We start from the raw sequence: 12,842 nt of genomic DNA on the forward strand, positions 1-12,842 counted from the left end.
TCAAAACCACAATGAGATACCATCTCACGCCAGTTAGAATGGCGATCATTAAAAAGTCAGGAAACAACAGGTGCTGGAGAGGATTTGGAGAAATAGGAATGCTTTTACACTGTTGGTGAGACTGTAAACTAGTTCAACCATTGTGGAAGTCAGTGTGGCGATTCCTCAGGGATCTAGAGCTAGAAATACCATTTGACCCAGCCATCCCATTACTGGGTATATACCCAAAGGACTATAAATTATGCTGCTATAAAGACACATGCACACGTATGTTTATTGCGGCACTATTCATAATAGCAAAGACTTGGAACCAACCCAAATGTCCAACAATGATAGATTGGATTAATAAAATGTGGCACATATACACCATGGAATATTATGCAGCCATAAAAAATGATGAGTTCATATCCTTTGTAGGGACATGGATGAAGCTGGAAACCATCATTCTCAGCAAACTATCGCAAGGACAAAAAACCAAACACTGCGTGTTCTCACTCATAGGTGGGAATTGAACAATGAGAACACTTGGACACAAGGTGGGGAACATTACACACCGGGGCCTGTTGTCGGGTGCGGGGAGGGGGGAGGGATAGCATTAGGAGTTATACCTAATGTAAATGATGAGTTAATGGGTGCAGCACACCAACATGGCACATGTATACATATGTAACAAACCTGCACGTTGTGCACATGTACCCTAAAACTTAAAAGTATAATAAAAAAAAAAAATATTTTCTTTTCTTCTGTACTCTTGATGCTCTGACATCTGGGGCCTCATTGCCTGGGAAGAGACTATCTCTAGTTAATTCTAGAGATAGCAAAGGACTCGCCCAGAAGTGTGCCTTTCATATGCAAGCTAAACTAACCCATCTGGAGCTCATACTTTGAGCCACCTCTATCTGGCTCCTACACTTGAAGAGGCAATATTCCTCCACTGTAATTATCCTAGGGCCAGGTACCAGACAACTAGAGACCATTCCCATATTCTAGAGCCCATGGAAATTATTCAAGCTAATCAATTCTAAGCTACTTACCACAATAAAATCTCCTGCCTACATCTTCCCCTTGCCCTTTCTGCTTCCTGACTCACTGGTGCTTCCCCACATGGCCCTTTGTGGGATGGCATGCCTCCTTCTCAGGAATTGTGAGTGATACATTATCTTTTCAATAGCAGTTGTCCCCTAATCTGTTGGCTGAATAATGAGAAAGCCTACATTTTAAAACATTGCCATGAATTGAAGATATCACAAGAAGCAGTGTGTTGTAGGTGTCAGAGGGCTGTTCTCATGAATATTCCTGTAGGAGGTGGGGGGGACAGAGAATGCCGTTTGCTAAATTCCCTTTTACTTTTGTTCTAAATATGTTAATGAGCATCAAAGCCATTTATCCTGTGAAGACTGCACAACAAAAGGTAGTGATGATTGGAATCTTGTGTTCTTGCATAGATTTGTTGTATTTTATTTTTAGTGCTTTGGTGGTGGTGGTGAGGAGATGAAAAAAGGTCAAAATATGTGCCAATAGTGATGCACAAGTTTTATATGGTTCCATTTTTTATTCTAGTAGCCCCCCGCCAAGGGTAAAAGCATAATAGAAGGACATTACATCAATTTGTATCATAATTTAAAAAATATTGGTTTTAATCTAAGAATTTCTTGTAATCAGTAAATGGTTTAGGAATCAGAATAGTGTCATCTTTCACCTACTCCCCACTCCCAAAGAAAAATACCCAGTAAATCCAAATCCCCTACTTTGTTCTGCTGCTGATTGGTCCCATGAATCATTTTTACGGCTGGCAAAACTAACAGGTCAAGCAGTATAAGGAAGTAAGCAGCTCAGATTCACTGTTTGGGGTTCTTAACATGTAGTTACCTACTCTGGAGAGCTGAAAGCTGGAGTTCATTTATTCTCACATTCATACATTTGTAATGGGATGCCTACCAAAGACTGAATGTTACATTTTTGAAAGCTGAAAAATGATTTTGGGGATTGCAAGTAGTTTCTGAATTATCTTTGTGTAGCGCCTTCTATGACAGTCTGGGTCAAGAAATAGAAACCAAGGCTGAGTACCTTAGGCTGAAAAATGAATTTTTTGGAAGGATAATGGAAGGATATAATCTTACAAAGCTATAGGGAAGGCTGAAGAATTCCACTTGGAAAATGGGCAGAAACTAAAGTTGGCTGCAGTCAAGAAAAGCGGTTCAGCATATGGGCATCATTGCTACAGTATATTGCTGTCATTGCCAGACTCAGCTACTGTTGGACACAGCCACATTTGGGACATAGCCACTCTTTTACCCTTTGATTCATTGCCTTGTGTATTTGACTGTGGTAGATATAGTATCACATATTAATCGCTGGTTCAGAGCATATATAGCATCCTATAGGACTGCACTCCTATATCACAGTGTTGTTTCCAAGCTAGCATCATACTAAATATTCAGTGGATCATTGCACCATTCCATAAGCTGACTTTGAGCAATAGGGTACATTGTAGTACTATTAAGTTCCATGGGCATCAGCCAGATTTCCTTATTTATTTTCCTATGAAGTGAATCCCTTGGTCAGAAACAATGTTCTATGTGATATAATCATATAAAGCATGTATGAGGCATATAGAAAGTCCAATAATGGATATATTGTCAGAACCATGATGGATATATTGTCAGAATCATGATGGATAAGGCAGAGAAAGCAAATCCACGTTGAAAAATAAGTGTCTATTCTGGTGAGAACAAATTGATGCCCCTCCATGATGGCAGGGCTCCAATATATAAGCAACATCAGCTGATGGCTGGTTGCTCTCCTGTGGTACAGGGTCGTGTCAGGGATTCTGAGGAGAGTCGTGCTTATGAATTGAAGGAGGTTCTGTTTTTGTTTTTTTCATCTAATGGGAACATTTGTATCCAATAGCAAGTTATAATGATGGTAATTGAAACAGGAATACTCCACAAACAGGGAGAATTGATAATATGGGAGAGAGAGATTATGCCTGCTGGGCTGGAGTCCTTTGAGTAGGTGAATAGGGATTGATATAGTTTGGCTGTGTCCCCACCCAAATCTTATCCTGAATTCTCATGTGTTGTGGGAGGGACCCAGTAGGATTTAATTGAATCATGGGGGCATGTCTTTCCCATGCTGTTCTCATGATAGTGACTAAGTCTCGCTAGATCTGATGGTTTTATAAGGGGAGTTTTTCTGCACAAACTCTCTCTCTTTGCCTGCTGCCATCCATGTAAGACATGACTTGCTCTTCCTTGCCTTCCACCATGATTGTGAGGCTTCCCCAGCCATGTGGAACTGTAAGTCCGTTAAACCTCTTTCTTTTGTAAATTGCCCAGTCTTGGGTATGTCTTTATCAGCAGCATAAAAATGGACTAATACAGGGATGAACTCCATTGTACCAGTGAAGGGTTGACTAAAACAGGAACAGGGATGATTCATTCATTTAAACAGGAGGGGAAGGAGAGGAAGCAGTTACAGATGTTTCTCATTTGTTCTTATTTTTTTCAGTGAAATGAAGCATGGAGCTATCAGCTAAAGATGAGGTTGAAGAAAGAGATTTTGGAGGAGATATTAGAGTTATCAAGGAAAGCCAAAAAGATGTGAAGCAGTATCATGAAAAGTGGGGAAGCAAATTTACTATGGGAACATTGTGTGATTGCTGGGCAGTTTCTCATGGTCATGTCTTTCTCCTAGTATGTCTAGCTGCTCAGTGGAGGCATGGAGTTGGAAGGATCATGACTAACCCACAGCATCAGTGGGGCGGCTGGAAAACCAGGTGTGGAGAATAGGCATCCACCAATGGAGGCTTAGCTCAATGAACATTTGGGCCAGGGTATGGCTATAGCTGCTGATGTACAATGCTGCCACCACTCAACACTGTCACCACCAGATACTACAACCATTACACACAGGTTCCAGGCTATACCACCATCATAGCCACTGCAGGGCTAATCTCCCTGACCAGTCCTCTTTGTATCACTATCATAGCTCATGATTTAAAGGATTTTGGGGAGGTGGGGGGAGCCTGGACCATGACCACCACTAGCCCAAACAGAGCCTTTATATAAATTAGACAAAGACATCCCTCCTTCCCAACATTTTACTCTCATCTGTCAGAATATTGTTATAATAAATATACAAATCAAGGATGCCTATGGTGTTCATAGCACACTTTGCAGTTGAGCAGTGTGAAAACAAACATAGCAGGAGCTCTGGTCTGTGTGTGTGTATATTGGGTTGACAAGGTATGGAAGCAATGAGAATCACCCATACTTAGCTTCTGTGGATCTGCACAAAGGGAGTTCCCCCAAATTGGGAACTTTTTGATTCTGGTCAACAATCAAACAAAAATGCCCACTACACTCCCATAGTTTAAGGGTCCTCTCTTAGATAAATCTCTTTTACTAGCTAAACCTAAGGCACAAATCTAATCAATGTATTGAAGGAGACTTGAACTAGTAAAGTCATTAAAATAGAAATGCTTTAGACAGAGATGTTAAATCTTCTGTTTGGTAATGCAAGTTGACCGTTCTTATGTTGGAAAGCTTTTCTTTCTTCTTGGGAGATATGAGTGTTTTTGTGATCTGCATTTGTTCAGAGAGGACTGGACCATGTCAGGAGGGATGAATAAACTTCATCTTTCCTTTATCTTACACTAGAGGAATGACTATGGAAAGTGGCAGGACTGGGATGAGAATAGTGTTACCTGGGCTGCAGTAGCGATGGCCCTCATTGGTCTTACTTAAGACAGAATAAACCCACATTTTAGATGAATTATATTATTATTATTGATGAATATAGTGATTGTTTTGGGGGGCAATAGGGGCCAATCTTCCCTTTGTTCCTGAAGGAGATGAGTTTCTATGATCATCCTGGGATGGAAAATGAGATGGAGTGGGGAAGACTTCCAGTCTTTCTCTGTCCTGAAACTGGGGTGGGTCTGGGTCCTTGGATAGAGGAAGGCCTGGTAATTCCTATGAGGAGGTGGAGCTCTCTCCCTTTCCATCCTATCTGATGAAAGGGGAAATAGGCAGGGATATGAAGTCAAATATAGTCCAGGGGACTTTGAGAGTAGCCGTGTGAATAGCAGTTGAAAGTGACTTGTGTTGCCACGTGGTCTCTCAGTCTTTAATAAGGGATCTGTTAAATGCTATAAGCCTGTTCTCAAAGTACATTGGGCAATTGGGGTGGAGTCCACACTTGAGTGGAAATTATACGGAGTAAGCAACGAAAGCTAATTAAAAGATGACAGGAAGCGTCCAGGGGGATGACTGATGAAAGGGTTGCATGTCAACCAGAATAGATTTGTGGAACATGTTAACATTCCTTGGGAATACCTAGAAATTACTTGATGAGAGGAGATGTGAAAAATATGGGATTTCCCAAGATTCATGGGATGTATTAGGGCCTTAGATTGTATTAGGGCCTTAAAGAAAAATGCCATTTTGTAGGCTAGAGACCTTGGAGATGAAAGGTGGCCCATTTATTAAACACGCACACTTTTATTGAGTGTCTACTATGTGACAGGCACCCATTTTGAGCACATGGGGTGGATCCATGAATAAGATGCTGTTCCTATTCTCCCCCGACTCTGGTGAGTGAACTAGACCAGTGACTCACCAATCACAATTCACTGTGGTATGTTCTGTAATAAACACCTAGCATGGGATCTCAGATGGTCTTGTCATGGCAAGGGAGGTAAAGTCTCTGCATGTATGCCATAGTCAATACCTAAGAACCAGTTTTCTTCATCTTCCACATCCCTGTCTCCAGTGGATTTTCTACAGTGTTCACTTGGGCTGATACTGTCCATGGTGCAATGCAGCCACATTAACATTCTGATCATACTCAGAGCTTCCCTTTCCTTGGCTGTGATATGTGGCTGTCTGCAGCTTTGGTGTCGCAGTCACAGATGCTGGGAGGGCTTCAGCTGGGCTCTAAGGGGACTTTCTGCCCCCAGCAGTGGACGCAGAGCACACCTGGAAAGCTCCTTTGCCTTCTGGAGCTCTCGGGGACAAGGACTAGAGTTCAGTATCAGGGCAGTAAATACTGAGACCCACAGAGAATCCTGCAAAAGAAACTTCCCTGGTTTACAAAAGATAATAGTTGTCATTTATTGCATCTCATTATGCAGCAAACTCTTTCCATATACTATCTCAATCAGGCCTCGGCAACACCACAGCTCTTACGAGATGTGTGAGAAAAAGTGAAGACCAGAGAGTCTGACCAAATTTTTTAAGGCAATAGCACAATTAATTAAAAGAGAATCAGAATTAAACTTTATCTTTCTGATCCAGAGACAGTGGTTCTCTACCAGGGGTGATTTTGCCTGCAGGGAACCTTTGACAATGTCTACAGGCATTTTTTATTGTCATGACAGGGAGAGTGCTCATATGTAGCGGGTAAAACTGGGATGCTGCTAAACATTCTACATTGTCCAGGAGACCCCTCTGTATGGGTTGAATTGTGTGCCCCCAAAAGATATGTTGAAGTTCTAACCCTCAATACCTCAGAATGTGACCTTATTTGAAAATGAGGTGGCTTAAGATGTAGTTATTAGTTAAGACAATGTCATACTGGAGTTAGTGGGCCCCTAATCCAATATAACTGGTGTCCTTATTAGAAGACTGCAATGTGAAGACCCAGAGGCACAGGGAGAGCTGTGAGAAGATGGAAGCTGAGACTGGAATGATGCGTCAATGAGCAAAGGAACACCAGGGATTGCTGGCCATCACCAGAAGCTAGGGCCTGGAACACATTCTCCCTCAGAAGGAACAAACCTTGCTGATGTCTGGATTTCAATGTTCTAGCCTCCAGAACCATGGTGGAATAAGCTTCTGTTCTTTTAAACCCCCCAGTTTGTGATACATAGTTATGGCAGCCCTCACAAACCAATACACCCCCACAACAGGAAATTATCTGGTCCCAGATGTTAATAGTGCCACTGTTGAAAAACCCCGCATTAAGAGGACATGACACTGTCCTACTCTTAACAAGCATTCTACCCCTTTCTTCCTCTTTCCAGGGGCTGCCAAACATTCTAGGGAAGGTTGGAAGCAGTTATACCTGTATCCAGAACAAGGCGGAGAGCAGGCTGTTTCAGAGTGAAAACCTGTCTCTTAAAATGCTTAACATGGTTAGTGCATCTGGCAACTTAATTAGCCTTGGTGCACCTCGGGAATGAGAGGTACCTGCTGGACTTATGCTGATGAATTACGATATTGTTTTCATAGCGTAAGACCCTGAGTCTCTTCCCAGCCTGGGCTGAAAGTCTCTGGCTTTCAGTAGTTGGCTGGGTGGTCTGAAGTTTCCTCTACAGTGTTACATTCTATTTTGTTAGTCTCTGTTTCCTTCACAAGGCTTAGGGCTTTGTTTCACCCCCACCAAAAAGTAGTATTTCTTGAGAACTGGAAAGGAAAACATTCCACTAGGTTTTAACCAGGAAAATGATGTGGTGGGAAGACCAATCCTATCCAAAGTAAATGAAATAAGCCACCAGTGCAATTTGCTGATTCATTATCTGTTAAAGTATTATTGCCACAAAATATACTATCTCAGGGCCTAGATAGCCCATTCAGCTCTTGGGTGTAAAACCCATTTCATTAATGAGCCTGGCATTTACAGAGCTTGTGACCTGGTTTTCTTCTATGCTGAAATAATAAGATGAATAACAAATTGTAAAGGCCATGTTTCTTACTTGGGTTTCAGGGGGTCTGCCTCCTTCTATGAGGGTGAATATTTTAATGGTACTGTGCCTCCAGGCAAAGACACAAAAGACACACACGCACACACAAAACTGCCCAACATGGTAGGTAGCTTGGACAGACTTGGAAGCTAGCAACTCTTAAAATTGGTGCAGAGACTTTTAAAATGAATCCTTTCATCCATTGAAGAAACTGCAAAGTGAATTAAATAAAATCAGGCTAAAATGACTGATGACTCATAAGAAATAGAGCAACAGCCAATGACAAGTAGACCTTCCAGGAATAGAGCTCCCAGAGAAGTTCCCATTTTCCTTAGAGGAAAGTGAAGATGACCTTGACTCTATTAACGTATCTTGTTTGCTTTGGGAGAGCTGTTTCAGCCGGCTTGCCCAGGACGGGTGCATTTTCTGTTTAATTTGTGTGCCATCCCCCACTTATTCCCTAGGGCCCAGCATCTATTGGCTACTCAGTGATGCTGTTAATTTGCACCAAAACTGGCAGTGGCAAGACCTTGAAATTTTCTTATCTTGGGCCTTATAAATGATATTAAGCCCATCCTTTAGCATCTCTATGCGTCAGTGTGTTTACTGGAAAAACAGGTGAGTGAGAATGGGAGTCTGTAGATTTGCAACATAGAGATGTTAAAAGGATGCCTTCTATCACCATAGCTCTACACTTCTTGACCTTCAACTCGAGCCAGTTGGTTTTTGGTGTGTAATTTTGAGAAGTCTGACAACCTAATCATTCTTCTAAGATATTTATTTAGTTTTACTTAGCTTTCATAGCAGCAGGTTTTATGTAACAGAAGCACTGAAATTGAAGCCTGGATACCTAGGTTTAAGGCCTAGCTCTGTCACTTACCAGGTGTGTGACCCCAGGCAAGTTACATAACCTCTCAGGCTTTAGTTGGCCCGTCTGTCAAATGGGAACCATGTCTGTGTTGCCTGTTCCCAGGGGTTTTGTGAACATCAGATTTCATGATGCATGTGAAAGGGCTTTGAAAATGGCGAGGCAATATTTAAAGGTCAAGTATAATTATGAATACATTCTGATTCCTTTTAAAATTTCCATGTAATCATTTCTCTAGTCAAGCCTGCTTTTTATGCAAGGGACAACAGAGCACTCTCCTGAGCAGCCTGATGTTTTTTGACTTTACTGTTATCCCACTTGCTGTTCAGTGATCTGGTTCCAGTTTTACAATCTAGAGACTGGTTCTTTCTGTGAGTATGTTTACTTCTCATTGTCATTAATTAAAATGAGGACAGTGTGATTTATAAGATACACAGTTGCTTGAGGCATAGCATTTAAAAGTGCCACATGCACTTCTCTCTTTTAAGGTAACACCTTGCATTTGTGCCTGTGTTTAATTTACAGTTAAAAACAGACTGTTTGTTTGCAGCATTTGGAGGCATTTTCAGGGTTACATCTGTAGCTGCTGTAGAGCAATCAGGAGTGCTCACGAATAAGAAGGTTTGATAACCTTGTGCTGGGGTTTCTGGTGCTTGAGGAATGGCTGAAAGGCTTGAATGGGGCATTGCTGCAGTCTGCGAATCCAGAAGATCACTTGCAGTCTTTGTTTGCATATATAAGAACTATGAATGGACTTCTTTCTTCTGTGAAAAAACAGAAGCAACACAGAGGGTTTTTTTCTCCTTTTGAATCCTACTGAAATCATTCATCTGTTTTCCTTCTTGAGCCTTATGGTCACCGGGCTGGCCTGCCTTCCATCCACATCATCTTGTCTGTCAAGGCATGGGATAGTGAGCCTGAAAGCACAGGGTGCAGCAACCTTCTGTGGCCCTACAGTGACTCTGGGGCATGTAACTGGAGCAGAGTGACAGGAGGAGGCAGGAGCATAGCAGTGTGGCTGCTGCTCCTGGAATTCATGGAAGAGTGGGTCTCCTGGCCTGCCCCCCTCAGAGGGCTGCTGTAGGGGCTCCCTTTTTAATTCTGACTGATGTAGTCTTTGGACCACCCATAGGGCCAGTGGAAGGCATTGAGGAGTTGACAGGGCCCATTATGTTCTCACTGGAATTCCCATATTCTTTATCCTATGACTTCCCTGATACTTATTGCCCAAACTTGGAAGTGTAGATCATTCACTCACTCATGCCTATCTGCAGGTGGCAGAAGTTTCAGTCAATTTGAATAAGTGTTTCATTGACTGAGACATGTACTAGAATCTGTTGACAAGTGGAAATGCATAGGTATTACAAGATATTCAAAAGTTGCAAACAGATTTGCATAATGCTCCTTCGGAGGAAAGAGTTCTTTTACCACAACCCTGTGAGGTAAGAAGGATGTCTTTTTATAGTCAAGAAAATGGAGGCTCAGGGAAGGTGAGTGATTAGCACAGGTTACATTACTAGTAAACAAAAGAAACAATCTCTACATCACATCTCATGTCTGAGGCCAGGACTCTTTCCCTTTCACCACAGGATCTTGGGATTGTTGAACCGTGGAAAGGAAAGGAGAGGGCAAATTAGACAGAAGCTAGCAGTTCTAATTCCAGTTATGCTTGAGTCAATTTATATAATTGGGTACATTGGAGACCAAGAGTTTTGTTTCATGTTATATTAGGAATTTCTATTCTTTATTTTTTTCTAGAACAGTGGTGTTCAAAAGACTTCTTCCTTTTGCCAAATTAAATCTGACATAAATTCCCATATACAAAACTTAAATTGAATGGCTGTGATTGAAGCAGGGTGTGAGATCTTGCCTGCTCCACCTCCTCTTCCCCCTTGCCTCCTCTTGCCCCTCAAAATGGCCTTGAGATGCTTTGAAAGCTTGAAGTGAGGAAGGAGCCTTCAGGTCGAAGGGGTTTCATTCTCTCTCTATCTCCTTTCCTCTTCCCGAGTTTTGTCAACTGTCTATCATTTAGTTGTCCTCAAAAAAAATTTCCCAGGACGTTGTAGCATTCCTCCATGTTGCCCTCCAGCACTTGTGAGGAATCTGCTTTTGTTATACATTCCATGGCTTTTCTTGGTTCACAAACACACAAGGAGAAAAGTGGTAGACATCAGACTTTGTGTCATTCAACTGTTCTTTATTTCTGTTATAGCCATAACACAGAGGGACATAGCATGCGGTCCAAGGACATCTGCTTCTCAGGCAGCTGGTCAATGAGCCAAGCCCTTGAGTCTTTTCAGGGCAGTCAGCATCTTTTCTTGGCATCAAATTCTCCTGAGTCAGTGGCATGAAGCACCGAACCATGGCTGAAGTTTCTCCTCCAACCACATATGGACTATGGGTGCATTAAACATCTGCTTGTCACCATTGATGCTGGGATAATCTATTTAAGCCCTGATGATTAGTGTCCAACTGCTAAATGTTCTAGACACAGCCTTTTCCTGAACAATTATATTATAGCATTTCCTGGAAGTCTTCATAGGCCCTGAGATGGCAGGAGATCCCAGCTAGCTGTGCTTTGTTCCCTGTACTTGTGGATTATTGCCCTACCTCAAGCCTAAGTGGTTTTCTGTGGAATTGGGAAGGAATCTCAGGCTTAGCTTAAATCTCCCCCTTATGCCTAGCTCTTTTCAGAAAGGAACTTCTGACTAAAGCAATCATTGGCTATAAAGATTTTCTGGAAATTTCTTATTTATATGACTTTTTTGTTTTCTTCTCATGTTTCAACATCTTTTAATAGAGGACAACACACCCAGCCCTCTCCTTACTTGGGGGAAGTGCTGACAAGCTCTTGAACACTCTCTTCATCCCTCTCGTAGCTCTGCACCTGCCCCACCCTGCCCTGCCAAGGAAGGCTTAATGTGCAGTGTATTGATTGGGTCTCTTGAGACATACTGGCTAGCCCCTTTTGAGTAGATCCCAGTCTCTTATGAAATTGTGCACATTTCTGGCTCCTGGAGTGCATGCTGAAACACAGGGAGTCAAGCTCTACATTGTGAAGAGGTGGGTGGCCCCACTTAGGTCTTCCTGAGCCATGTGCTCCAGTTGTTTTTGCCCAAGAAGTTTTGCTTGTGGGGCTGTTAGGCTCTTTCACAGTCCTGGCTAAAACTTGATTTTGTTCCCCACTGAACTGTTGCTCCTTATGAGTATTCTCCTTCTGCTGAGAACTTCAGAGCGTCAGGGTGAGCAGTGTGATTCAGGCATGAAAAATCCACCTCAAACCCTAACATTGCATAGAACCCAAACAACTCCCCAAATGCCACAACTTCTGGGAAACATTCCTTTTTCCTTATTAGATTTCAGAGCTCGGATCACTTTCAGTGATTCACTTTCAATTGCTTTTTAATATTGCAACAAGTGACCATAGACAGCCTGGGTGGTAGGTTTCAAATGATCTTAGTACCCCCAAAACTATTTATCTGACTTTTGACAACTGAATTTTCCCTACCTAAGTTTCTCAAGGCTATGCAGGAACCTCTTAGTCATCATCCTTACCTTCCCCAGTTCTTCGTCTCACTAGGCTTAGAGGCCCCAGATATTTATTGAATGGTAACCTTGCCCAAGCTGATGAAGAAAAGAGAAAGTGGAGGCAAAAAATGATCTAGTGACCTCATCCAGCATTAGCAGCCAGTCAGGATGGTCTGGAACAAGTATGCAATATGCCTTTGCTTATGGTTGTTTTTTCTTTGATGGATCTAAGCCATTCTTCTTTAACAAATCTCATTAGCATTCTTTACTCCAGCGGTATAATAAAATGGGGGACACTGGCATCTCCTTGAGTGTGGTAGGAGAATCAGACATGGCTATGGCTGGGTTGAAATTATTTTGTCAAAATAAATTCACAGAGTAAAATGATGGGATGGGGGAGGGGAAGACTCTTTGAACTCCCTCCTCAATCTTTAATTTCTGAAGTCTCTCAGCTCCCCAAAGAAAGCCTCTGTCTGAGGCACTCCCTATTCCCTATAATAAGAGCAGCTTCCCCTTGTTGTGAAGTAGTCAAGGTGTCTGTGGCTCTCTCTCCTGCAGCCCTTTCTCTCCTCTGTGTTGTCACTCTCTTCCTCTCTCATCAGCTTCCCGGGGACACCTCCTTCTCTCCTTTCCCATGGAGTGAGGGGGAAAATAAAAGGCAGTGTTCCTCTCTAATACTACCTCAGAGGAAGCCATGTCAGCAAAATAAATCCACACCTGGCTTCCCCTGCTGCGGGGCTTTGTGGCCATAACGGTGCC

Source organism: Pongo abelii, chromosome 1 (assembly GCF_028885655.2).
Source record: "Pongo abelii isolate AG06213 chromosome 1, NHGRI_mPonAbe1-v2.0_pri, whole genome shotgun sequence".
Taxonomy (NCBI): Eukaryota; Metazoa; Chordata; class Mammalia; order Primates; family Hominidae; genus Pongo; species Pongo abelii.